The 25,860-nt window shown below is 39.1% G+C and overlaps 1 protein-coding gene across 1 annotated transcript in view; it reads right to left on the bottom strand.

Moving 5' to 3' along the window:
* LOC150078964 (secreted frizzled-related protein 5-like) overlaps positions 1-25,860 on the bottom strand; it is a 158,894-nt gene that overhangs the window by 66,875 nt on the left and 66,159 nt on the right. The window lies entirely within an intron of this gene.

Consider the following 25,860-nt stretch of genomic DNA (forward strand, 5'->3'; position numbering starts at 1 on the left):
AAAGCTGGGTCAGTGTTTTCTTCATGACAGTGCACCCATGCGAGAAGCCTGGGTGTTACACAGCTAAGATTCACACACACACACAGAGCCACTCGAGAATTCATCTGTCAATGTATAATATGTCCATAAATTTGCGTCTATTCTCTATTGGGTTTGCCTGTTTTTCTAGATGGAAAATGCCGAGATTCTTTGGAAAAATCTTGCCATTCACGCTTGAGCGACCGACTAATCCAGTCACAGAGTGAAAAAAAGACCGTAAAAGTTGCTCGCGTCGCCGAGGTGATCCAAACCCGAGCTTTTCCCGCCCAGTGTGGGCAAGATGGTGATTATAACAATGGTGCTAACCGTGCAGATCTGCACCCCTTACAGTTAGATCTAGCTACAAGTGACTATTATTTGCTCAGAAACTTCAGGTCTCATTTTAGTTAAAGATGATGAGGAGTTAAAAGCAGCTGTGGAAGCTTAGTTCAATATTAGAAACTGAAGAATTCTTTTTGAATTAATGAAAACACTGCAGATTAAATACAGTAACTATATTGAACTTTGAATTTTTGTATCTACTTCTTTTATACTTTGTTCTCAGAAATTTTTGACCGCCACACGTATGTTAATGATCCCAAAATAATATCAATAGTTCGTGAAACCGCACTTTCCTGGAATACTATCAGTCATTTGGACAGACAACTTGAGTAGTCGAGACCTGCTAAATTAGGGGGTCTCGACTACTCAAGTTGTCTGACCAACTGTCTGATAAAGTTTCGACTTTAGGACTTCCACATTTTTTTACTCTATGGAATACTATCAGTCTGATAAAAATTTCTTTATTCATTTATTTCACTCAGTTTAGTTATCCCTCTACGGCCATAATGGCTGGAAGGGTGAAGATTGTATGTTATTTATAATTTATAATTATAGCAGCTTACTAATATTAGCACACCATCTCAAATAACAGGTTCGTTAACCGTTACTAAAGATACATCATGTAACAGCTTATGTACCCTTTATATTTTATTTTATATCGAAGAACGCAAGTAGATTAATTGTGCTGAATAGACGTTCACCGTCTTCAGGGAAGGACGTACAGTTGTGGAGGTTCCCCAACTGTAAAACTTATATGGTAAGGTCTGCTGGAGCTCTATAATTGTATCTTCTTAAAGGTGTTTGCTATCGCCGTATTTCTATACTTATCGTCACAAGTTGCCGACTACAGATTTAAATCTCATTCACACATGAATAGGAGAGGGAATCAAGTAATCTGTCAAATACAAATTATGTTTCAATTTTCTGTTTGTAAATATTTATCGATGGCATTGGATGAAATTTGCAATTCTGTTCTGAAGCTTTAAGAGAGTTATATTATTTTTTCTATGTACGAACCATATTTACAGATTATAGCTTTATTATTTAACCCCCCCCCCCCTTCTTTGTATGTGCGCGTGCGTGTTAATAGGATTCTCTGGATAATATCGTCTACCGAAAAAAAGTCGGAGTCTCTATCAATGTTGATTTTTTTCCTGCAGTAAAATCGGACATTACATTAGGTTAATTTTCAATTTATTTAAAGGAAAACAGATAGCGAAACCTGAAGAGCAGGAAACTAAAGGACTTTAATAAACAAATGAAAGTGGAGGGGAAAAAAAACAACAGAAACAGTGAAATCAAAATCGTTAATAACTTATCATTAAAATATCTGGTACAGTGCGATATCCTGCTACCGTCAAACACGTTTCGCACTTCTCTGGCATCGGAAGTGTGAGGTTATTCAGGAATTCCAGAGATATCGGCGATAATTACTTGCTATGTGCCCTTTATATTTTATTTTTTATAATTGCTAGGGGAATTTCCCAGTAGCTGGAAAGCCACAGATGATGTTCGTCGAGCAGCACTTTCATATGAAGAAATATATTGATTCCTAGCTTACTATTTGCTCATAGTGAGTACAAGTAATTTGCGCCCTGAATGATAAAATAAAACCTGAATGATAAAATACATATATTTATTGGTTGCACATTTTTTTACTAATTCCCTTCCTCCTTTCACACACATATAGGCCAAGTGGATAAAGGAATGGCTGCATAATCCCCCTAATGCAAGTTTCTACTATGGAGAGTACCTGCATTCCGAAGGGACCAGTCCACTACTTCCTTTGTTTCCGGATACCAGATTCCAGTAGCATTCCGTAGTACTTTCCCGCGTAAACAGATTAACTTGCTGACACTTCCTCAGGTATGGATGTTATTTATTTAGAGAACTGTAGGAATGATATATTACTTGCTTTCTTCGTATAACTTTCTTCGAATTATGCCTTGTGCATTTAGTCTATAAAAACAGACGCTAGATGTTCCTCTGTTTCCTAAACAAAATTTTTGATCTATGTATGTCAAGGTGGGCAGTAAATTTATAATTAATGCATCCATGATTGTAATGAGCAGACTTCATATAGAAGTTTCATGCTAATTAATGTTTTCTCATAATGCAGTTATGATACCACAGGGTATCATACTCACATCTGGTGAGTATGGGCTTGGCACACCCAGGGTCTTGAGCTGGATATCATCATTCTTCTCTCTCTCTCTCTCTCTCTCTCTGAGGATAACTCAGAAACTTTTTTTGATTGGTGCAGCACAAGCTTCAGGCTTCCTTGCACCATAATAATAATGATAATATAATAAGTCTTCCAAGTGTATTTAACCATTCACATTTGGGTTACGATCAAGAGAACAAGTCGACCAATACATACGGCTCCTCATCGATCGAAATATTAACAACATGAAAGTGACTATTTCTTCCCTTGCTCTAGCTTAGGGAGAGATGAGATCCTGTTATTCTCAGCATCTCATTTCTGACTTTGAAATTGTAGCCCCATTAAACATTTGGATATCATATTTAACCACAATGACAATCCCTGTTTAGAACAGATTGAAGGATTCAGACGTCTGTTTTTGTTGCTGGCTGCATTTACTTTTCTTCCTGCACACCTACGCTTTGTTATTCCAATTCAGCCAGATCCTTGTTGTTCAGTTCACCATTGTGCAATTCCATCTTTGCTTCCATATTACTTTTGTCCACTTCAACGAAGCCAATTTCATTTTCCAATTACACAATCTGTAACTGAATTTCGGGAACACTTACAAATTCCTGGACACTGTGGCCATTACCTAAGCCAGTGATTTTCAACCGGGGTGCCGCGGCACCGTAGGGTGTCACAACATTCCAGGGATGTTGTGACATCCCTGGAATGTGACACCCTAAGGTGCCGTGTAATTTGGGTTTAAGTTACTAAACTTATTATTTTTTTAAAATTTATATGTTTATTTGATTATAAAAAGGTGTACAGTATCTTGTTAATTTTGTGGTGATCTATAATTGATGTTTACTCAGTACCTCTATATAAAGAATAAAATTATTATATACTGTATATATATAATTTGTATTACGAAATGTAACTTTTATAATTATATTATTGTAATAACTATCATATATATATATATATATATATATATGTGTGTGTGTGTGTGTGGAGAGAGAGAGAGAATCGAATCTAACGGGCAGAAAATTGAGTAGGGGTGCCGCAAAATAAAATAAATTACTTAGGGGTGCCGTTATTAAAAAAAGGTTGAAAACCACTGACTAAGCCAACGATTTGAAGTTCTGTGTGAGCTCAAATAATCCACATCAGAACCATGATATAAATCTCCAAGTTTCTAGTTAGTGACAGGACTATAAGAGTATCTTTAGACAATAATTTTCAGCTCAGATCACGATAAACAAAATAAAAAAAGAATTTTAAAACGATATTAAAATCTTTGTAAGCGGCGAAGAGGTGCAAAGAGTGACATCCCACACAGACCTAAGCCCAACCTGGGATGAAGGCTCACTTTCCCACTTCACTTCAACAGGATGAGAAAAAAGACTTACCCTACATTTTGGGCCGTATGACAGGAGCTCTTGGGACTGCGCAATCCGTCGCTAATTTTTCCAGTACAGCAGTACTGGAAAACGCGGTACGCCTATAACGCTTTATACTTTTTTCTCTGCTCCAGCTTCCTATATAAACAGATACATCGGGTTAGAATATTGGATACTAAGGTGGATGAATAGGGTGGTGGGCAACTCTGTTACTATATCCAGATCCAGCCTCCAATCAAATCTGAGCACTACTCCCTGGATATACACCGATGAGCCAAAATATTATGACCAGCGAGTCGTTATGCAAATCGAAGCAACTGCAGGTGAACTAAGGCGCTTGCGCAGGTCGGGACACGGTATAAAAAACGCCTGATACTAAGCTCCGTTAATCAGTGTTACTCTTGTTCTTCAGATGGGAAAGGCAGCGGACTTAAGCGAGTTTGACAAAGGCCAGATTGTAATGGCCAGACGACTGGGTCAGAGCATATCCGAAACGGCACAGCTGGTGGAGTGCTCACAGTCAGCCGTGGTTAGTACCTAACGAAAGTGGTCCGAGGAGGGGAAACTCACGAACCGCAGGCGAGGTGTTGGACGACCACGGCTCATCGATGCTTGAGGTGAGCAAAGGCTCTCCCGAATGGTAAGTGGCAACAGAAGGGCGACTGTGGAGTAACTCGCCGGTAATTGCAATGCTGATGACGGGAGTAACGTGTCACAACACACACAGTACATCGAACCCTGCTGAAAATGGGGCTGTGTAGCCACAAGCCTTTCCGAGTGCCCATGCTAACCACGGTTCACCGGCGGCAGCGCCTACAGTGGGCACGCGAGCCATCTGTCTCGGTGATCAGTTATCGCATAGTCCGCAGGTCATAACAGGCTTTGAATGTCGACATTCCATCGGTTGCAACAAAGCTCGTATTTTTTTTGTAATGAATAAGACATGCATGAAAATTTTGTTCTTTACAATGCTTCTTCAAGTAGAGAGAGAATAAAGTTTTTATATCAAAAAATGTTCTGTTTATACTCCGGCACGACCTATTTGTTTAAATATTTGGAATTTTAAACTTAAAAAGGACATTATATCGAATCGACGTAATTTCAAAACAACATTCCGGCGTTTTCCTATACATATGTATTATTTATTGTGCTAACTAATAAGAAGTAATAGAATAAAACTGCAATACAATATTACGAACCTTAGCACATAACTATCATATGAGAAGCCAAAGCATGGCCATGGTTTATGGGTCATTTCAGATGACCAGACAGTTCAGTTTTATGGATCGAATACTAACTTAGCATAGTAAAAGGTTATGAAAAAATAATAATAAATCGAAAATAAGGGTATTGCATTCCTTGGAGGATATTTTTAATTCACGCTACGGGAAAGATTAACGTTAGCTTAGTGCCAAAGCAAGTTATATAAAATATGTATAATAGTGTAACTGAAAACTTCGGAGTAGTTTAAAATAACTGTACAATATATCGGGAATAGAGTTTTAAATTGTATTCTCTAGTTCCATTCTGAAACCGAAAAAAGCCATTAATTTTGAAGAAACAGTCAATTTTTCATATAAAATTGGTTGCTTTATAATTTTTAATAAAGTTTTTTTTTTTTTTTTTTTTTTTTAATGCTTCTGTTAGTGTTACGGGATTGCCTGCAGATTCCTGCGTGTATCCAATGCATCTTGAGAAAATAATATACCTGTAGATTTTCGGTTAATACTGAAGTTCCAGTGAGAGAGGTGCACAGTTTCAAATTTAAATGTGTTTCTTTTATCATATAAATCGACCGTCTTTTTGTGTGATTTCTAGGTGCAAGAACTTACAAAAGTATTGCCACTGGTTTTCTTTAATATGGGCTTTGTGGGACGGATTTTTTTGTATATTTTATTGAAATGGCAGTTAAAATCGACGAGGGCATCGCCGAAACAAAATATAGTTAACTGAACATCATTTGAATTTGGAATTGAGAATCAAAATGATGTATGAAAAGGTTTGCGATGGCGGAAGCAGTTCTTTCCCCATCGGCATTCTTTTTGTTTGCTTAAATAGTCCTGCTCCGGTATCTACTACATATATTAACAACTTCATCCCATACGTACCTCCAGGGCCTAGGCCCATATGCACTAAATATTTAGCACCACTTGTTGTAAAACTTCAAAACAAATCATTGTCCATGGTTCCTTCTCTAAAATTTCTTGGTCTGATCATTGATAGTCAGCTTACATTCATTAAACACTTGGAACGTCTTTCAGAGAAAGTCAAAAAAAATTTACTTTCTCACTTCTGCGTCTTTCCAAACAGTCTTGGTGTCTTAACTCTCGCTCTCTACGGTTGTATTATAAAGCTTGTTTAAACTTTACTTGTGGAATCGAAGTAAAAAGATTTTGAAGTTAAAGGTTTCCGTCTGTAGGTCTTAATGTTTAAGTATTCAAGAACGCCTTTAAATACTGTTCATAATCCACGTATTTTTCAAATTATTTAAAACGGGTGGGCAACCTTCCCTCGAACGTGCATAATCCAGTCCGCGGTCGTTTTCATAATATACAGCTGTATACAGGGTGTTTCAGTTAAACGTTTCAGAACTTCTAAGAGGGGTAGGGTACATCCTGACAACTCGAAATCATATAGCAATGTGGGGTCGGAAATGCTTTCCTGAAGCGGTGTTGTACACAGAAGCACCATAAAGAAAAGTGACCGTAAGTGAGAAATCGTTTTAATAATACATGAAAAGAAGCAAAAGGTACATGGATTAAAGTAAGTGTTCGAAGTTTCTTCCACGGGCTACAATGCACGCCTCACATCTCCGACGCATGGACATCCGAACATTCTGGAATACTCCAGGCGAATTTCGAATTTCTTCGGCAGCTACTGCGATTCTTGCAACCAGCTCCTCAGCATTGTCAACAGGGGTGTCATAAACTAGCGATTTCATATGACCCCAGAAATAAAAATCAAGACATGATAGGTCGGGTGACCGAGCAGGCCAACGCACGGGACCACCACGTCCGATCCACTGTTGACCAAATGTGACATCCAGGTAGTTACGAACATCTCCGCTATAATGGGCAGGGGCTCCATCGTGTTGGAACCACATTGTCTGTTGCGTCGATGCAGAAATCTGTTCATCTCTCAAAAGTTGTGGCAATACTTGCTGCAGAAAGATCAAGTAGATAGGTCCGGTTAGACGACACGGTAACAGGTAAGGTCCGATGAGGTGATCTCCCATAATACCGGCCCATACATTGACCGAAAATCGAATCTGTGCTGCACGACGTCGTATTGCATGCGGGTTCTCGACCGCCCAGATATGGTCGTTATGCGTGTTGAAAATTCCTTCCCTTGTGAAGGATGCCTCATCGGAAAACAACACTTCAGCAGGAAAAAGGGGATTTGTAGCACATTTTCCAAGGTACCACTGTGCGAAAGCAATACGAGGTTGAAGAAACTTCGAACACTTACTTTAATCCATGTACCTTTTGCTTCTTTTCGTGTATTATTAAAACGATTTCTCACTTACGGTCTCTTTTCTTTATGGTGCTTCTGTGTACAACACCGCTTCAGGAAAGCATTTCCGACCCCACATTGCTATATGATTTCGAGTTGTCAGGATGTACCCTACCCCTCTTAGAAGTTCTGAAACGTTTAACTGAAACACCCTGTATAATAAACGGTCCGCCGTTTATTATATATATTTTTGAATTAATGGAATTTCTGACGTAAATTTAGAAAATACTCTGCAAATTGCTACGACAAATGTCGATTCACTGATAAAAATAAACAGTATCAAATCTCTAATTAAATTTTATAAAAATAAAATATTGCAATTTTTATTACTGGAACTGTATTTGTATTTTGTTACTATAATTGTATTTTTGTAATTTTATCTTGAATTTGTTTTCTTATTAATAAAATTAATTATATGTACATTATGTATAAATATTACAATAAATAACATAAAAAACTTTTTATGACAATTTTTTTCGTTAAACATCATTTTAATAATCCTAAAAATCGTGGAAAGCAAAAAAAAAAAAAAATTGGCCCGCGTGTAACCCAATAAGGTTGTCCACCCCTGATTTAAAACATTGTTAACAGTAATGGCAAATGTTTTTACTATTGGTAATAAATCTAAATCCAGGTTGTCTGTGGAAGTTTGCAATTACAGTATATACAGGAAAGGCAGTTTGGTATTATCCATTATTTGTTTTTGTTTTTTTTGTGTAAGGTTAAGGTTAATAGTTTTTTTTTTTTTTTTTTTAAATACTATTTGTGCTCGTTGCGACTTTGGTGTATGTATCACTCTAGTTAAGTTCTTGAAGAAATTAACCTGCAAGAAGTAGTTAATCAGAGTTAAACGTCCTTTCCTGTATGTGACTACGAAATTTCGCGAACAATCTACCGGATTCAGATTTATTACCACTCTGAAACTGTCGCTAGTAAAATTAGCGGCTGCTATAATCCCAACAAAAATTTTCCCATTATTATTGCCTTGGCACTAAGCTAACTGTGCTGATCTTTCCGGTAGCGTGAATTGAAAATACCCCCTCCAATGAAATCAATATTCAATTGTTTAACAGATATTTATTTAAAGTATACCCAGTAAAATAAAATAAAATAAAATATTTCCAGAAGCTTTCGGAACTCGTGTCCCTTTCTCAACTGACAGAATTTTTTGAATACATTACAAGCAAAGTGTGGCACGTTACTCATTCGTCATTGTTGTAGCACGGACGTGTGCTGCCTTGCGCCAGTGATCATCCATCAATAAAACGGTTGTCTCCAGGATTGGATGTATACGCATGCCTTTCTGGCGATTTAATGCCTTAGGGTTGTTCATTATGTTTAGTGACTCTAGCCATAGGCGGTGGCGAAAGTGTCGCGCGTGGTCCACTATCTCAAAGTCGCGCTTGGGGTCAAGATCGTGGTTGGTAGCCCAAAAATGTTCTGCAAGCGCTACCAACCACGATCTTGACCCCAAGCGCGACATTGAGATAGTGGACCACGCGCGACACTTTCGCCACCGCCTATGGCTAGAGTCACTAAACATAATGAACAACATAAGGCATTAAATCGCCAGAAAGGCATGCGTATACATCCAATCCTGGAGACAACCGTTTTATTGATGGATGATCACTGGCGCAAGGCAGCACACGTCCGTGCTACAACAATGACGAATGAGTAACGTGCCACACTTTGCTTGTAATGTATTCAAAAAATTCTGTCAGTTGAGAAAGGGACACGAGTTCCGAAAGCTTCTGGAAATATTTTATTTTATTTTATTTTACTGGGTATACTTTAAATAAATATCTGTTAAACTATGGACCCCAGTACTCCAGGCCCATTTGTCAATATTCAATTGTTATTATTTTTCACAACTTTTAGTATTCATTGTCATTCCTCACAAACTTTGTTTTCGTTATCCTTAGTTGAACGTCCCCGCGCACAGATTTATATGCATATATTTTATATACATTTTATATTTCTAGAGTTTTGTTCACTGATTCATAGAATATGATTTATAATTTTTGAAATAGAATTTTTGATTCATAGAATTCATTGATTCGCGAAGTTCATTGTTGTCACAATGCACTTTGGCAACAGATGTTTCCTTCTTCAGGCATTCTACGCCCACTCCACTCATCTGATGGAATAAAGAGTAGCGAGATTCGTTGCTCCATAGACCAATTTACACTGCTCTATGGACCGGTTACAGCATTAGTTGCGTCATGGAAGGCGACACCGCTGATTGCTTTTGGTGAAGTTTGCTGATACGAGCCTCCTCTCATCTCTGAAACTGTTGCTATAGGACTCCATATGTAGTATGTATGTGCGGAGAAGTCAGCTCCTGGTTGATATTTTTCAGAGGTGTCTGACGAGATTGTCCTGCTACCCTTCCGAGTACTCTCCGGTCACCTGGAGTGAACTTCGTGCTTTGTTGGACGGTGGTGATACCGTCACCTTTCCATTTCATGACGACCGACTTTGGATGATGCAGGATTTCAGCAACTGAATGAATCGACAAGAGAGCAGTGTCACATCTGACAGTAACACCCCACTCGAAATCAGTCGGCTCGATTCTACGTGTCACGACGAGAAAAATTAACTCGTGTGGTTCATATGCCTTTCTTGTATACCGGTCTGATTCTTTCGTTTATGTAGGATACAATGGACTATGAAACAGGCATGATCTGTCTGGATACTTTTTGGAAGGTAGTGTATATACGAGTATATACATAGTACAGTATTCGATTGAGGGTTAGTTAATGTTAAAGCTGATCAACAGTTACTGAAGTAGTGGTAATCATAACATTAATTCGTAATATTGATCTTCAATCAAACCCCATGTATGAGTATACTGCATTCAGATATTGCTGCTTTGGGAATGTTGAGGTCAGTTCTCTAAAACTTGTCTGTGCCCCGTTGCTGCTTATTTGGCATGATACATCGCCTTCTGTTACTCGTTTTGGATAGGGCTGGGTTCGATCCCGTCGACGACAAGAGGAATTTATAGCTTTCCTTAATCGAACCAGTATTTAGTCAATTTCTGGCGGAAGGAGTAAGGTTTTCAACCCGCACAACATGCAAGGTGGCCCGTGAACACACTTATACAGATCTATATATCATACGGATATAAGCTACAGCACCGGGTCCGTTAAAATATAATAATTACGAAAAAAAATTGTGGAACTTGTCTTTAACTTTTTAAAATTCCTCCCAACAAAATATATACAGTAAAAGCTTTGTTCTGGCATTTAGATAACTAGAAAGCCTTAGTAACTGTTATTTATATTCTAGAACAGGGCAGTGGGGGGACATGAATGACAGTAGTTTTTTTGGTGGTCCGGAACCCTCTTTGACATAAAATTAATGAAATGTACGTGTAAATATTATGATAATATGTTTTTATTTTCTTTTATTACAGAACGCCCACTTATTATAGAACGCTAGGAAAGTTGCATTTAGTGTAACGCTTGATCAATTTTTAAATATCACACATCGCAGTATAAAAGGTTCGGCATTGTAATTTAGTCATTCCAGTTGGTTTGTGTGAATGGAATAGTTCTTTTGTATTCTATTTCCTGAAGTTTTAACCCATCCGAGAAAAATGCCATCGAATAAAAAAGCATTGATCAATTGATTGATGTTACATAACGTATATCAATATTTTTAGTTAAGATTAAATTTTACTTTCAATTATCTTCTGTCTACTCTTCGTTGGTTACAATGTGATTTGTATTGGAGCTTATCCAAAATTTTGGTTTACTTTTGTTTATCCATTGCTTTTTCTTAGGTTCATGGGACGGTGAGATAACCTGAACGGCCTAAACCCCATGCCGATAACGAAGCATTTACAGTACTGTACATATGTACAGTATTAGATGAAATGCACAAGGCATAATTTCTTATGGGTTTAGGTAATTAACTATATAATATCGGTGTAGATACACCATAGTTTATCCATAAATTTGAACTACGTATGTAGCGTAATGAAGATGGAATAAAGATGTTGTGAAGGCACCTACAATATGAGATACTATTAAAACGATGCCTTTTACACTACATACGTAGTTCAAATTTATGTAGAACTACTCTCCTTCACCTAGTATTTGAATATAAATACATTAATTAAATATCACTTTATCCCTTTCAAGGAAACCCCTACACTGCAGGCAGGCAAGGGAGTATACATAGATAATATGTATAGATACATTGATATACTGTATATGTATGCACGTATCTAATTAACTAAACTTACGTTATCAGAGTGTATATATGTTGAATGAAACGTGCTATGGACTAAATTATGAGAGTCGTTAAACATTAAGGATACAGTACTTAATCATCCAGATATCCTGAATATAATATGAAAAGAACAGTTTTATAGTCCAACTTAGGTAATACACCGTTTTTTTTTTTTTTTTTTTTTTTTTTCCCTTTATACTGAGATTGAGCAGCAGTAACCCATAAGTACTGGAGTGGGAGGTCCCGTATTAATTTCAAAAATGTAAACGTCAAATTGCGACGTTATCTCTGGGTATTAATTAAATATTCCTCAAATGCACTGATCATCAGAAGTTGTAGTGACATTCATTTAGCAACAAACAGGTTCACCACCCCTGTCTGAGTTCCAGGTGAGCCTGAGGCCTTCAGGGTATCTCAAGGTCGTTGATCGAACAACTTAAAGGTCGTTCGTTTAGATAAAGAGGATGTTTAATCACTAGTATTGCTGTAAGGGGCGAAGAGAAAGAAAGATAGAGAGGTACTAACCTAGGTCTCTGTTAACTGTCCTTAATGGCTAGAAAATTTTCAAGGAAAAATGCAACAGCCGCCAGCAGTTGGTTTTAATGGTTTTGGGGAAGTAAAAAAAAAAATAATAAAATAAAATAAATAAATAATAAATGAAATATAAATTGTTACCCACTATTAAACTTATGAAATCTGTTCGGAGAGAAACAGGCCCCTCCACTCCATCAAAGAATATGATAATTTGAGTAGTTCATATTCGTTTATTATTACGATTTTTGCAAAGTTATGTGATGGCTTTAGTAAGAATTCTCTTATAAGAAAAAAAAAAAAAAAAAAAAAACAATAAAAAATAAGGAAAACACCGTGTGCAATTCATTTTGTAAGTTATTATTATTATTATTATTTATGTTTTTTTTTTTACACAGTACACAGTTTGTCACCATCGACTTCGACTGTTTTATTTGATGTTTTTATTGAAAAAAAATTCACCTGTGGAATATTTCAGAGGTCTTCTTTGATAAAAGCAACTGACGTTACAGTATTGTACAGCAAAGATATTCAGAAAATACAACAGGGTTCAATTAAGTTTAACAAGGTTAAGTTTAATCTTGTTAAACTTAATTAAGTTTAACACAGTTAAGTTTAACCTTGTTAAACTTAATTGTGAAAAAAAATTCAGGTGGATAAATGCTAAAATTCAATTACTGATTTTATAATTATTTTTGAGTATGATTATTGCTTCGAATAGCATATTGTTAAAGTTGTGAAATCAGCGGCTTTGTAAATCAAGATAGTCTTGAATACTTTTAGATGTTCATGGTAAAATATTCAAAATGTATATCAAATTCATTATTGAAAACTGTATTCCTACGGTTAGGTCTCCCCACGCACTTATATAATTGAAAGTTACTAAGAAAGATAAGTGGGGAGGAGAGAGATTAGGTGGGGCAATGACCTGAACATAGCATTTATTTTCAACATGATTACGAAAAACGTTTATACGGTGGAACAGAAATCCTTGAAGCTAAACATAAAAAAGGCACCTGGGGTGGGTGGGATCTATCCATTTATATTAAGGGAGGTAGAAAAGGACGTAAACAAACCTTTAACCATAATTATGAGAGCTTCTTTCCCCCACTCTCCAAATTACTAACGTAATTTAGAAATAATTTAGATCATCTGTAGAGATGCTTATTATTTCATGTAGTATTAATAATTATTGTATTAACATATTAAAAATAAGAAATTGCACAATTATAGATGCTTTACTTCAAGGGAGGCACCGGGAAAATTTTACAGGTCAACGTGGGCTCAGAAAGTTTGAGAACCGCTGATCTAAACCTTGGTTTTCCAATAAATGTGCTAAGGCTCTTCAAGAGAAGAATGTTGCATATCGTAATTGGCTTGTTTATAATTCTTCAGTTTCATTTTCTGCCTACACCAAAGCTCACAACAATTGTAAAGCAGTTATTAATCAGTCCAAACTAGAGTTTGAACAGGCTAAGAGTAGAAAACTTGCTTCTTGCCCTAATGGTAGCCGCGCATTCTGGTCTCTTGCCAAAGCTATTGGCCGCAACTTTTGCCCCTCTCTGCTCCCACCTCTGTCCAAACCAGATGGTTCGGTTGTCACTTCAGCCAAGGATAAAGCTGACCTGCTAGCATCCCATTTTTCTTCCAACTCATGTATTAATGATCTTGGTAAAACACCTCCCACCATTCCCAACACGCTCTATTCAATGCCTCCTGTGGTCTTCCGTCAAAAGGATGTCAGAAGGATTTTGATTAATCTTGATGCTAAGAAAGCTCCAGGTCCCGATGGTATTTCTCCACTTGTTCTCAAAACCTGTGCTCCTGAACTTACTGCTATTCTTTGCCGCCTTTTTGCACTTTCTTATTCCAAAGGTGTTTTTCCTTCTACTTCTAAATTTGCTCATATCCAGCCAGTTCTCAAAAAGGGTGACAAATCCCTCCCATCCAATTATCGTCTCATTGCAATTACTTCTACTCTTTCTAAAGTAATGGAGAAATCAATTAACTGCAACCTTCCGCCTGATCAACGATCGTCAGTATGGATTCCGTCAGTGTCGATCCACTGATGGTATTCTGGCATATGTTACCCATTTATGGACTAATTCAATGGAAAGGTTCTTTGAGATGTCAAGAGCAACACAAGTAGTTGCTCTTGACATCTCAAAGGCTTTCGATCGTGTTTGGCATAAAGGTCTTCTAAACAAGCTTCCATCTTATGGTTTGCTAACTGTTTTAGTAATTGGTTATCCAGTTTTCTCTCTGATTGCTCACTGAGGGCGATGGTAGATGGCTCTCTGTCTTCTAACTTATTCGCTAATGCCGGTGTCCCCCCAAGGTTCAGTTCTTTCCTCCACTCTTTTCCTCTTGTATATTAATGACCTTCTTCCATTGACTGGAAATCCTATCCATCGTTTTGCCGATGATAGCACATTGCATTCCACTTTCCATTTTGAGAAACCTTGCCCTGCTCAATCAGCTTGAACTTCTCGAAAATCTGCTACCAATTCCTTAAATGCCGATCGTCAGGTAATTCTCCAGTGGGGCAAAGACAACTTAGTTGAATTCAACCCTTCTAAAACTCAGTCTTGTCTTATATCTCGCAAAAGGGATTCTTCTGCTCCTATGCTTGTCTTCAGTGACACTCCGATTTCTAGGCAAAATGATATATCTCTTTTGGGGATTACCTGACTTCTAATCTCTCTTGGCACAAGCACATTACAAATATTGCTTCCTCTGCATCTAAAAAACTTGGTTGTTTTTGTTTCGCTCTCAGCGTTACCTTTCTTCCAAACAGTTGCTCACTCTGTATAAATCGCAAATCCGCCCTGCCATGCAATATTGTTCCCACATCTGGGGTGGTGCCCCCAAAACCTCTCTCAGGTTCCTTGATTCCATTCAGAAGAGGGCAGTTAGGTTAATTAATGATTCATCTCTAACAGAGTCTCTCCACTTGCTGTCTCATAGACGTACTGTTTCTGCTGCATGCCTCTTCTACAGATACTTCCATGGGCACCGTTCTGAATTGCCTTCTATAATTCCCGCTCTCTCTTTCAAAACAGTCCGAACACGTGCCGCCACCAGCCAACGTCTATTTACTGTCCAACTTCAAACTCAGAGAACCAACTTTTCATCTTCGTCGTTTATTCATTCAACTGCCGTTTTCTGGAACAACCTTCCTTCATCCGTATTTCCTGAAAATTACAGTCTACAGAAGTTCAAGTCCAATGTCAACAAATATCTTCTTTCGTTTTCTCAACCTCCAACCCAAGCACGGTACTAAGTACTATAGGTTCTAATACCTCTCGTGTTTGGGGTTTACATAATAGAAAAAAAAAAAAAAAAAATCCAGTATGCATACTATCTGCAAGCCATATTGCATCAATACTGATGTTTTCTGCCTTATATGAATATATATCCGTAGATACTCGACTATAAGTCGAGAAATTTTGGACGTATTCAAAATCAAAATGCACGCCATCTCCTTGTATACGGGTCATGTCAGATTTTACTTGCATAGAAAAAATTATGTTGTTAACTTAAAATAATTTTATAATATTATGGACAAAATCGATCTTCTTAGTTCTTTATAGAATGAGTGTGACTCATAGATTATTGCATGTCTAGTCGCCACTAATTTTGTTGTATCGTTTTGTAGAGCAGTTCCAAATGACAGCCTTGCATTTCTCAACTTTTAGAGCACCTACATTTGTTGTTATTCAGTTAATCGGAAATTGATATTAAACTACCCCTGTTTTAATTCGAATGCAGTTGATAGTATGGGTCTAACCATTTTAATTCTTACATAAAAAATTCTAAGTATGGCTGATGTAGTCGAGTGGTCAGGAGCGAGAGTGCAGTAGCACGCGCTCTTTGAGTGGACCGGGATTGAAACCCGTGACTGCTAAATATGATTAACGTTTGTATTGATGATTTGTTGTAAACTCCACTGATCTGGTGGTCGTGCCGCAGTATAAACAAGAACATTTTGTTACATAAATGGAAAACGAATGTCATATGAAGCTGGCTTAAAATTTAAAGTAGTTATATTTCAGAGGCTACAAATACACACACTGGACAAAAAATACGAAACTTTGTATTAAGACAGTCATAGACAGAAGAAATGTGAATAAATGCAAAGAAAACTGTGATGTGGGATGATAACGTGTTGCCTCTGAGTATAAAAACTGCATCGGCTGTTCGATGGCAGTAATGTGAAGCCAGAATAAGGAAAACGCGTGATCTATCAGACTTTGAAAAAGGTCTTATTGTGGGTGCACGTCTAGCAGCAGCCAAAATTCAACAAACGAAAGATATAACTGGCTTCTCAAAAGAATCCATTTCAAAGGTTTTAACGACTAGAAAGCAAGCGGTTCCTCCACACCTCAAAGGTGTAAATGTAACAGAAAACCAGTATTGCATTTCAAAAGCTAAGCCGTCATACTCTAAGGAGGATTATACGGAAAAAAGGACATCCAGTGTGCATCAAATAATATCCGAATTCAATGAAGCCCAGAATTGCCCCGTTTCAACCGCTACTATGCCCAGGGAATTGAAGAAATTGGGTATTAGCAGCCATCCGCCTATTCAGAAGCCACTTGTTTCAGAGAAAAGCAGAAAAATCCGCTTGCAGTGGCGCCTAGAACGTCGTGATTTTTCAGTGGAACAATGGAAAAGAGTCATGTAGTCAGACGAATCACGATACACTTTGTTTGTATCGTGATTGTGGCGAGAGTGTGGCGAGAACCTCACGTAGCGATGGACCCTGCTTGCCTTATTAAAACATCTCAAGCACCTGGAGGTGGATCATGGAATGGTGAATGTTTTGTTGGCATAGACTGAGTCAGCTGATTACGGTGGAAGATCGAATGTCACCCAGGAAGAACCGAAGTTTGTATCAGAGCTAGAACACCCTGCAACGTTGCACTTTTATCCCGAAGGTAATGGCCACTTTATGTATGAAAATGCAACAGCGCATCGGGCCAGAATGGTTCTGAGAATATGACACGAATTTCCACCATCTTCCCTGATCCCCACATTCATATGATCTGAATCTTATTGAGAATGTGTGGGATATGCTGGAGAGAGCTATTTATAAACGAACTCCTCTTCCTTCAATCTTGTTGCAGCTACGCGATATTTTGCTGGAAGAATGGTTGCAATTACACTAGAAGGCACTAAAACACCTTACAGGATTCATGCCTCGCCGCACTTGCTTTATTTGAAACAACGGCGGCCCGCGATACTGAATAATGTTTCGTATTTTTTTCGCCAGTGTGTGTAATTTTCAACCTGCTTGTAAATTTGGAATTTTTGAAAAATTCTTAAGAAACTGGCGAAAACAGAAACACATGCTAAAAGAAATAGGAAAAAAAAAAAAAAAAAAAAAAATCGGGCAGCATCGGCTGTGTCCTCAAAGCACAGTTTTTAATATCGACTTATATTTTCTGACCTCTCGAGGCCTAAAACTAGGAGTAGCCTTACGAGTTGTGGCAATAAGGTTCCCGGCTGGCGTAATAAAAAGAACATAAATAAAAAAATGGTTTTATTTTTATTCAAAGTAATCATCACCTGATTGATTGCACTTATTATACCGTTGTTTGGGGTGGACTTGGGGCTGACTCAACCCCTTGCGTTTACTGACGATTTGGTTTTGGTGGTGCATGGTGACTCAAGAGCTGATCTAGAGGAGCGTGCAAATTGCGCACTAACTAAACTCCAGGATTGGGTGGCCATTCACTGACTAAAGATCTCGGGAGAGAAAACAAAATCTATTTTGCTCAAGGGAACACTTCAATTACGAAGACCACCGGTTATCAAAACTGACAACACCTCCATAAGATCATACCCAGAAATCAAGTATTTAGGAATCGTCTTAGATATGAAGCTTAATTTCCATCCATCCTCATTTGAAATATATGTCAGAAAAAATAAAAAATATATTCGGCCATGATCATCCGTATAAGCCGTGCAGACTGGGGCCTTAAGCGCCAGGTTCTGGCCATAATTTATAATGCCATATTTGTCCCAATAGTTTGCTATGGAGCCTCGGTATGGTGTACTAGAACCTCCCTCAACCGAAATCGCCATAGACTGGACTCTGTACAGCATTCTGTAACTAGGGCGTGCAGTACAGTTAGCACCACAGCACTACAGGAAGTATACTAGCTGGAAGTATACCCCTACACCTAGAGGTAATAAGTGGAGGATTGTACCAACAATTGAAGAAGAGTATTCCCATCGAAACAGCAGGCATCACTCTTAGCCTTGATAACAACCCCAAACAGGAAAGAAAGAGAATCACTGAAATTATGTTCAGGACCTGGCAAGAGACATGGGACACCACCAATAAAGGACTAATAACCAAACAGTTCATTCCTTCTCTGAACCTCATCAGTCCAAAGCCTGCGGGGCTGAAAAAACGTGGGATCACGTAATGTACGACTGCCATGAATATGACGCGTTCCGACTAAGGTTTGCCACTAAAATCCAAGATAATCCCCGGCATTGGGACGACAGCGCTACGACAGCGCTACGCCGCCTTTATTGAGTTTGCGCAGTCTGTCTTCACTGCTAGACGGGTTAGGCACTCAAACACCGCCCATTGAAGATCAAAATAAGAAACTTCCTGGATATGACACACTTCTCAGAGAAATGAGGAGATTAGAGAAACCGGTGCCGTCAGAGAAGTTCTCAGAGAAAAAAAACTCCTTCCTTGGTTCGTCCCAGGAATGACAGAATCACAAGCACAGCTCAGCTGCTGCCATTAGGCCTTCTTAGCCACGCTCCCTTGCATGGTCCTTTGCCTCCACTCCCCGGGCGGGAGGAGGAGGTGACCTATAGTCTCCCCCATCGCCGCCCCTCTTTCCCCTCTGGTGAGGCATGGGCCCGATCCACTGACTTGGGGGTAATCTTCTCTATGTATCCCGTATCTCTGTCTTTTCCCCCCAGTCTTCAGTCTCCCTCCCCTTCTCTAACTTACAACTAGCGTCCGAATCATTTATAAATTGCTTGAGCCCTACACCCAAAAACTTAATAACCTCAAATCACATAACTAGTACTCCTTTTGGCTGACCCCTGTCTATAGCGGATTTTTTTTTTTTTTTAAGGTCCTAGCCACTGAAATCTCAGGAAATTAGGTGGCAGGACCTGCCATAATAAATAATTATAATACTGGTGTACCTGATCTGCCTCCACGGGGCGGAGTGGGGCAACGTTGGGTCCCATTAGGGACCCAGCGACTAAATGACCAGAGGAACAACGGTACATGACACTACACATATACAAGATCCATACACTTTTAAACCTCTGGCATTGACAGTGTTCTGTTTCACACCCACAATGTATACTACGCGGAGATGGGGGAAACCCCTGATGCCGTTTGACACTAAACACACTCTACACTCTACTCTCTATACCGTTCTAAAAGTTTCTTAAAAGAGTGAGAGACGGCATCCAGATAGGTGCTGTTCAGGTCGGCAGTTACGTTTTTATTTATATCCGCAATATCCCGAAATCCCTTTCCTTTGAGAGAGTTTTCATATTGGGAAAGTGGAAGAAGTCCGCTGGTGCTGGATCGAGAGTGGAATGGATGGTTGATCTGTACAATGGCACGTTTCGTTAGAAATGTCTTCACAAGTGCGGAACGGGCGGAAGCATTGTCGTGCAACAAGAACCAGCTGCTTTTCCCTTGAAGTTTATGTTCTTTTTATTGCGCCAGCCAGGGAACCTTATTGCCACAACTTAAGTCTACTCCTAGTTTTAGGCCTCGAGAGGTCAGAAACTGATCAAGACGATGAGCATCGTCTTGATCCTGGATTTCTGTAAACGAAAGTTTTGGGGCTTGGTGATGAGTTTGAAGTCGATTGCATGCTCTGACGCTTCTTCTCTGGGTCATACTAAAACACCCAACATTCATCTCCAATGAAAACGCAGACCAGGAATTTGGATTGACTTGACAAGTCTGGGTAAAGTCTTCATGATGACACTCTTCCATTGTTTCTGCTCATCTGTGAGGCTGTGCAGTACAAATTTTGCACAGACTTCCCTTTTCCTAAATCTATACCCACAATTTGACGAATCGTCTCCTTATTCATATTTAATTCATCAGTCATTATTCTGAGGGTCAAACGATGATCAGAGTTGCGAAAATTCGAAATTTTCGAACTTGGGCAACTCTGTCCTTATTTTGAGAGGTTGATGGATGCCCACTTCTTGTGTCATCGTCACGTCCGTGTTTGAACCGTTCATACCACTCAAACACACTGGTATAACGTTTCATCACTATAAAGAGTTTTCACTTTTCATGCATTTCTGTTGCAGATTTTCCATTGTAAAATTGTGACATGAAACTTGAACGTTACTAACGAAACTGGTTGTTATTTGCAACCTCTCAGCCTATTAGACAATCTCTGTATCATCATGTATTGGAGGAAGTTTGACCTACAACGTGCCACTTCCGTTTATTTTCAAACTCGTTGAACATGACCGCAATAGCACCAATTCGGGAACTTTATTGCCACGCCTCGTATACTCAAAATCGATTTTTTCTTCACTATCCACGCTATATTTTGTCATATGGTTCGTTGTCTCAAATTACAATAAGCACACTAGTTAGAATAAGGTCTAATTCTATAATGCAATTTGTGTGGCTACGATTTGGAGAAGAAGAAAAATTTTCTTCTCTTAGCCTGTTCATAAATGAGTTTTTACTGATTAATAACTATTTTATAATTGTTGGGAGTTTAGTGCAAGCAGAAGAAGCAGGGGATTTGGATTCAAGCCAATTGCAATATACAACATTATTATCTCTTGAACAGTCTTTGCATATTTATTGGAAAACCATGTTTAGATTTTAGGGTGGAATGGGAAATAAAGTGTTACTTTCCTACAAGAGTAATTTCGTTGATATGGCTGAGTAAATATTGAATTCAGAAGATTTAAAACAATAATTCATCCAATAAAAAGAAGAATATAAATCAGGCAGATTATATCATTTTGCAGTCCTGTAATGGCAAACAACACAAGACTAAGAATGGCCACGAGAAAGAGGCTGCATTGGAGAAGAGACCGTCAGCAAGTTCTGTTCTTAAGTGTCGAGAGGGCCACTTAATATTAACAGTGTTCTTTGAATGGTTGTTGGTGAGGAAATAATCACATGTGTTGGGTGCGTCGTTAGGATTGTCTAGTATTCTGGCAGGTAAATGAACAAGCTGCGTGAGGTCATTAGTAATCAAAAGCTTCCGCATTTAGATCAGCTGGCTTCGTGTAACTAGAAAACTGAAGCCAGCTGGAGTTTTGAACATTAAAATCACCAGAAAAAAATTACCTCACTGACAAGGAAACTATACTAGAGAAAATCAAGTTTCAGTGAAAGGAGTAATTACTGGGGTTCGGAAAGCAATAGAGGCAACAGATGAATTTAAGAGATTTTAACAGTGAATTTTAAAAGCAGCAGTGATGAGCATGCATATGCAAACTACCAATTTAAAGTGAAAGGAATCATACAGCGAATAGTTAGGGCAATTGAGATGAACAGTCGTTGAGGCAACCGATAATTGAGACTCTCAGAAAAAGTAAATGCATCTTGGCAGATGGCGGTGGAAATGTACATCATTGAGATTCGAACCGAGACCACCTATATTTGTGAAAAGAATGGGGAGGTTTGGATCTTTTCGCAGATAATTTTGTTCTGTTACTTTGACTATTCATGATGAATTCAACAGATTGGTTGGGTGGTTATTGTAGGTTTTTAGGCGCATCAGAAACTTAAGCCATATTGCACCATAAGTAATTTCTGAAAATTTCATGTTTTGTGGTCAATTTGTTTTTTGTTGGGCGTGAGTTTCCTGGAGTAGAGACCATAAAACCCTCGCTTGAGACCGACTAACTCAGCCACGTTGCGAAAAAAGATCCACAAAAATTCTTCGCATCGTTGGCGGAATTTGAACTCAGGTCTTTTCAACTGGTGTAACTGTACTACCCACAAGGGCCAATTCAGCAATCCAGGAAACTTAGGCCATATTGCACCATAAGTAATTTCTGAAAATTTCATGTTTTGTGGTCAATTTGTTTTTTGTTGGGCGTGAGTTTCCTGGAGTAGAGACCATAAAACCCTCGCTTGAGACCGACTAACTCAGCCACGTTGCGAAAAAAGATCCACAAAAATTCTTCGCATCGTTGGCGGAATTTGAACTCAGGTCTTTTCAACTGGTGTAACTGTACTACCCACAAGGGCCAATTCAGCAGATGTATGGATTAATGAAATTTTTGGGATGATGTACACACAGCAAGAATTAGTAAATTAATAAGAGGAGTTTACCTCAATATAGTACGTGGAACACTTCCGTATGATACCCTCCAGAAATTAAAACGGAAAAAACGAAAAAATCGACAACTTACCTGTACATTAAAGTAAAATATAAATAATTAAATAATCAATTTAACAGAATTCAAAATCAATTCAAAACAATTAAAATTCAAATTAACGCAATTAAAAGAATCTAACGAAAATATTCAAAACGATTTTCGATACACAGCAAGAATATACCCAGCTTGTTGACATCGTAACCTCGACAATTCCCCTTCCCTGTATACATACTATTTGGATTCTCGCTGCCTCTACTTTGCTGGTTAGTAACTAGTAGAGTAGAGGCAGCGAGATTATACACTATCTGATCCGGATGCTTCCCAGAGAGTTACAATAGGTTTGGTTCAGTGAACTATTGCCTACCCCCCGAGAACACCGTTTTAGAAATGTATCCTGGAAATGCAATGATTATTTGGATTTCTCTATGATACTCCATAACTCCCATCTCTCTCTCTCTCTCTCTCTCTCTCTCTCTCTCTCTCTCTCTCTCTCTCTCTCTCTCTCTGTTTTAGCGCTTTCTCTTATAAAATAAATTTTGTAACTTAGAACGCATTGCTCTTGCAATGTACAGTCTTGCATTTAATGTCTTGCATAATGTCTTGCATTGCAAGAGCAATTGCTCTTGCAATGCTCTTGCTATGCGACTGGCCCTAAGCGCTTATGTGAGCTGGTTTCTAATTTGACATCACTTTAGAACAGCTGAGATTGAAAAGAATATTAAGTGTTGGTACAACTAGAAAAATGTGCACTTGATTAAATTTACGCTTAATTTCACCCATAACAGTGGTTTGCTGATTTGCAGAATGAGTAGATTTAATTCCACACAACCTAAGTTTTGGAGAAAAACACGTCGCTGGAGGTCACGTACTTTGCTTTCCCCTCCATATCAATGGAATGGAAGAAAAGGCTTACCTTGAGAGTCGCCTGTTGTTTTCTCCTTGCTATAGTTATACAGCTCGTCTGCTGCATGACTAGCTGCAACGGCGGTAAAATCGAAACTTCGCGATCTTTGTTATTGCTTGCGACAAATTATTGAAATTCTCCATAGTACTGTCGATTCTCTCAAATCCGGCAACCTCTGGACATGATCTTGCTGGATTTTGGAATTTTCCATATTTTGCGTGTTCACATCATAGTCATAAAAAAATCTTGAAAATATTGTATTTTTTATATCTCAGTTCACACTGCGAGGCCAATTTATTAGTTACACTTATCTAATAGCAATTCTCTCCTTTCGCCCTCAGAACTCTGGATTCATCATGGCATTGCCTCAACGAGGTATCAAAATCATTTCACAGAGATGTTGACCCATGTTGACTCAGTTGCTTCTTAAAGTTATTACAGATTGGATGGTTCCAAATCTCTTCTCTGAAGAGCTTGTTCCACCTCATCACGCAGGACTCAATTGGACAAAATTCTATGATTGGGGAAGCCACCCTAGTAGGCTGAATTCATTCCCATGTTTCCGGAAGTAAAATTCTAGCCTAGTGACATGGGTATACATACGTGATTCTTGTGGAAGAACCCGTTAGCAATTGGATACACTGTAGCCATGAAGGGATGTGCCTGGTCGGAAATAATTTCCAGATAACTGCTTGCATCGAAATTTTGCTTTGCTGCTATTAAAGCGTGCAATATACATCAAAAAAACCTTCCCCACATCATTACGTCCACTCTCACCAGCCTGTAGGACGGGTTCATGTACTCGGGCTGTTTTCTTCATATTCTAGTAAATGTAAGAAAACACTATATAAGTAAAATTATGTAAATGTTAAATGAATGAAAGTTATTATTAATCTTATGTTCTAGCTTAGTCTCTTCATCAGACAGACTGATGGCCCTCAGAGGCCTCATGGTTATCCAAGCTGACTCCATGCTGTAGCTTTTCCTAGCCATGGTGTGAGATGCTGACACTGGCATTAGGGTAACCCCAGGCCAGTGTGAGACAGAGCTGCAAAATGCACACTCCACCATAGAGATCTCTTTCCCTATGTTCTTTTATTCCTACCACCAAGAGTGGTTGTCCCCTTCCCCCACCCTGGGTGGCTATACCCCCCCTTTTCGCCTGGTGGCTCATCCCCACCACCCACTTTCAACTCCCACCATATGGGCCAGGGGTCCCCTTACTGTCCTCCCTCTTTCAAGACAGGCGGGTGCCTCAACTACTACCCCTCTCTATTCTCTACCCATTTTATCCCACCCTCTTCCTATCTCCCTTTAAACCCACTTCTATTTATCTCTCCATTATTTCCTTTCCAATCATTTTTTTTTTTTTTTTGACTCTCCTTGGACGCCTAGGCTAGCCCAGAGTTCCCTCTGCCAGAGCTATTCTCTCCTAATGTGGCCTGGTCCTCCACCCCGGGACAATGACGGAAACTGGGGATGGTGGTGGCTCTCCACAGGCCCCCCAGGCTAAGTGGCTAGAAGAAACAACACGACCCATGCTAATACCTCACAAAACATGCGCTAACACACACCCTGGCCTTATACAACGTATTGTATTCTACACAGAGTAAAAACGCGGAGTTGGGGAAAAACCCCGGTTCCGCCAGGTAAAAAACACTATGTCACTATTACCCCTTCAATAGGGCTCTCTACTCACTAGTAGTTTTGCACTCCTGCTCGCCTGGGGACATCCCCTGTATGTCTCCTTCTTTCCTTCCACTTCCAGGTCTCTTCCCCCCCTCCATTTTTTTTTCATGGGCTCTCTCTCCGTCCTTGCTTTGCTGGAGGAGTAAAAAAAAAAAAAAAAGTATAGTGCAGCCATTATCAACCCACTGCAGGATGGAAGACTCCTCAACAATTCATGCTAAGGGAGATGGACCATAATCTGCCACGCTGGTCCAGTGCGGGTTGGCAGATCGACCGTATTCAGCAGTCAGGGGCTTGAACCCCGGTCTACTCAAAGAGCGTGTGCTACTGCACTCCCGCTCCTGCCCACTCGGCTACGGAGGCCGAGGATCCGTAAAATGACCCTCCTACTGTCCTGGCCCGGCTCCTCGTGCTGTGGATAGATGCTGGGAGGTAACTTCCTTGGTGATCGCGCCTCCCAGTAACTAAGTGACCAGATGAACAACAAAAAAAAAAAAAAAAACACCAACACATAACTCACAGTACCCAACACAACTCACACTCATCTGGCTTTGCAGAGTTTTGCATTTTCACAGTATCACCAAGTGCGGTTTTGTGGGGAACCACTGGCACTGCCCAACAAACACACTATGTCTACTATATTCACTATGGCCTATCTCGGTAAGCCGAACTACATAAGCATTCATCGACTTAATCAAAAGCCCAAA

The sequence above is a fragment of the Mastigoproctus giganteus genome, chromosome 10, assembly GCF_048544385.1.
Source record: "Mastigoproctus giganteus isolate SK-2022 chromosome 10, ASM4854438v1, whole genome shotgun sequence".
NCBI lineage: Eukaryota > Metazoa > Arthropoda > Arachnida > Uropygi > Thelyphonidae > Mastigoproctus > Mastigoproctus giganteus.